Below are 2960 nucleotides of genomic sequence, written 5' to 3'. Positions count from 1 at the left end.
GTCAAGGAGCGTGAGCGAGGAGAGGGCAGAACACCACCCCTCCCTCCCGGCCAGCGGGCGATGGCGAGGAGGAGACGGGGAGCCAACGAGGGGGAGCGAGGGCGGCGAGGCGGATCCCGGGTCGCCGCACACCAGAACGACCGGGCGGGCCCGACCGGCCCCGAGAGCGCACACAAGGGTGGGCGCGGAGCGGGCGCGGGAAGGGAGGGAGGCGCGGACCTCGATCCGGGAGACCGAGGCCGCCCGACCAGCGAACGCCGGCAGCGACCGGGAAGACCGACACCGGCGGGCCAAGCCGGCCGCCGACGCGACCCAACCGCCACCATCCGGGACGGCGGCGCGGGCACACGGGCGCAAGCAGGCCACCGCGCGGTGACGAGCAGAGAGAGGAAGAGCACGGAGAGGGCAGGGGAACCCGTGGCCGGGGGGGGGGAAGGGCACCACACCGCACCCAAAGCGCGAGGGCACCGCATCACCGACACCCCGCCTGCCGGCCCGGCGGGCACGGGAGCGGCGGCGCGCACACACGGACGGGGAGGAGAGCCAGGCCCCTTCCCCGCCCGGAGGCGGCGCGCCGACGTCCACGGTCCAGCCGGCCAGCCGGCCGGGTCGCGCGTGGCACACACCCGAGCGGCCAGAAAGCCGGGGGTGACGCGCACAACGCAACGCACGCCACACGGCCACGGGGTTTTTCTCCGCCTCCCTCAGAAGCCGGCCCGAATTCACTCGCTCGCACGGACGCGGGGGCCGAGCGCACAACGACCCGCGCCACCGCGGACCGGCGGTGCCGGCAAGGGGTCGGGGGTCTGCGGCGACGACCCGTCGGCGACAAGTCACCGGCCAACGGCGGCGGCCGGAGGCGGCGGCAGGGACCCCGGGAGGCGGGCGACACCAAACCCAACGCACGCGAGCACGCTCACGCGCGGACACCGCCGGCACAGAGCGGACGGGGCCAGGCACGGGAACCGGGGTCGCGCCGGGCACGCGGCGGCGACACGCCGGGAGAGCACAACGCCCCGGATCCGGGACCGGGGCGGGGGACGAAGCCACACGGCTCGAGACGGAGGAGACGATGCGGGCAAGCCTCTGGCACGGCGGGCAGGAGGGAGGCGCGGGAACCCGGGACGACATCGCGCAGGCACGCGAGGCGGCGCCCAGCGGGAGGAGACACGTCACGCCGGCTTCGGGCCCCCGGACGGCCAACTCCCGAGCGAGGGACGCACGCGGGAATCTCACCGCCACCGCCCCCGTGGCGTACCGGCGGTCCCGCTGGCAGGAGCCCTCGCGTCGTGAGCAAAACCGATCCGGGAAGACCCTCCAAAAGCCACCGCCGCCGCGACGACGTGCCTCCCCCACACCGGGAGAGCAGCCTCACGAGCCGAGCGCCGTCCCCCCCACCCAGAGAACACACCACACACGCCCAACTCGACCGTCCGCCGGTGGCCGGCCACCAAGGCCAAACCGGTGAGGATCGCGGAAGGCTGATGTGGGTGATGAGGAGGGCATGCCGGAAGCCCAATAAGAGCAGCGGGGAGGGTCATCGGGTCGGGTCACCGGGGTGAGAGGCGAGCGAGCGAGCGGCCACCCCCCCCCCACGGGCGGGTGGCGCAGCCGCAAACCAGCGGGGAGGTGAGACCTTTCCGGGCACAGCCGGCACGCCAGGGAAACGAACGCGGGATCTCACCACCCCCAACTCCTGGGCGGTCCCGCGCAACGCCTGGGACACCGAGCCGGCCGACCAGCGGACCGGAAACCCCCACCGCGGCAGCGGCGGGCCCCCCCAAAAGAGGCCCGAGAGGGAAAAGGCAGCTCGCACACGCCTCAAAGACCCCGCGAGCGCCCGCGGAGCCACCCGCGCCAGCAGGGCCCCACCGCACCCATCCACACCGCCGGGCACGGCACCCATCATCGACCGCCTCTTTTTCGGCCGCGTGAGCAAGGGCCCACACACACCGGGATCCTCGGCTCCGGAGGGCCAGAACCCCCCCGAGCGGCACACCACCACGGGCACGGCGGCCCCGGAACACCGCGGGGCCCGGCGCCCGGCACGGCGCCGTCGTCGCCAACGGGCGGCGGCCCACACAGACGCTCGGGAACAGCGTCGCCAGGGGCCGGAGGGGGAGGGGGACGGGACCCCCCAAAACCCCACGGCACCCCAAGCACGAGGCCGGGAAGCCACACACCACACGCCCTCGCATCGCGACCCAGCACAGGCTCCAGGCTCCGCCACTCGACACACCGCGCGCGAGGCAGGGGCGGGGACGGATCGGGAACGTCCTCCACTCACCACACCAGACGACGGCCCGGGAGAGGCCCCGCGGGACCCTCCCCCAGCTCGGAGGGGGGAGGCGCGGGCACGCAGTTACCAACGCGGGCAGCCACTAACGCTCAAAAGCGGGACAGGGAGCGGCAGGGCCGCGGGAGCCCATCGGGGGCGGGCCCCCGCCAACCCGGCAGCGAACGCCGCCTCCCGAACGAGGATCGCTAGAGAACCTCTCCTCACTCTGAGGGTGGCCCGCACCCAACCCCGACGGGAACCCCGCCGGGACCAGCACACATCAAAGGCGTCCATCCTTCCCACCACGGGTGGCAGGGAGGGGTGGGGCGGGGGGGGTCTGCGGCAGCAGCAACACCAACCCTGGTCGGTCGGCCTTGCCGTGCGGGGCCAGAGCAAAGTCGCGCACACGGGCGGGGAAGCCCGCACAGGCCCGGCTCGCCTCCCACTGCAACATCTCAGGTCCCCCGGTGCAACAAGAAGCCAGGTGACACGGCAGGGAAGACAAGCCAGGACGACCAGGGCCGGCAGCTCATGCGGGGAAGCCACCCGCCCGGCGCAACAAGGGAAGAGCGCTCCTCCTCTGGGGAACCGCCTCGACCCCCCCCCCAGCAGAGACGTCAATCTCTGCGATAACTTTTTTCTCACTCGCACAAGCCCCACAAACCCAAGGACGGCCGGGACA

This window comes from Dipodomys merriami, unplaced genomic scaffold (genome assembly GCF_024711535.1).
Source record: "Dipodomys merriami isolate MVZ:Mamm:240054 unplaced genomic scaffold, mDipMer1.0.p SCAF_294, whole genome shotgun sequence".
In the NCBI taxonomy this organism is placed as follows: domain Eukaryota; kingdom Metazoa; phylum Chordata; class Mammalia; order Rodentia; family Heteromyidae; genus Dipodomys; species Dipodomys merriami.
Note: the sequence above shows the minus strand (reverse complement) of the source record.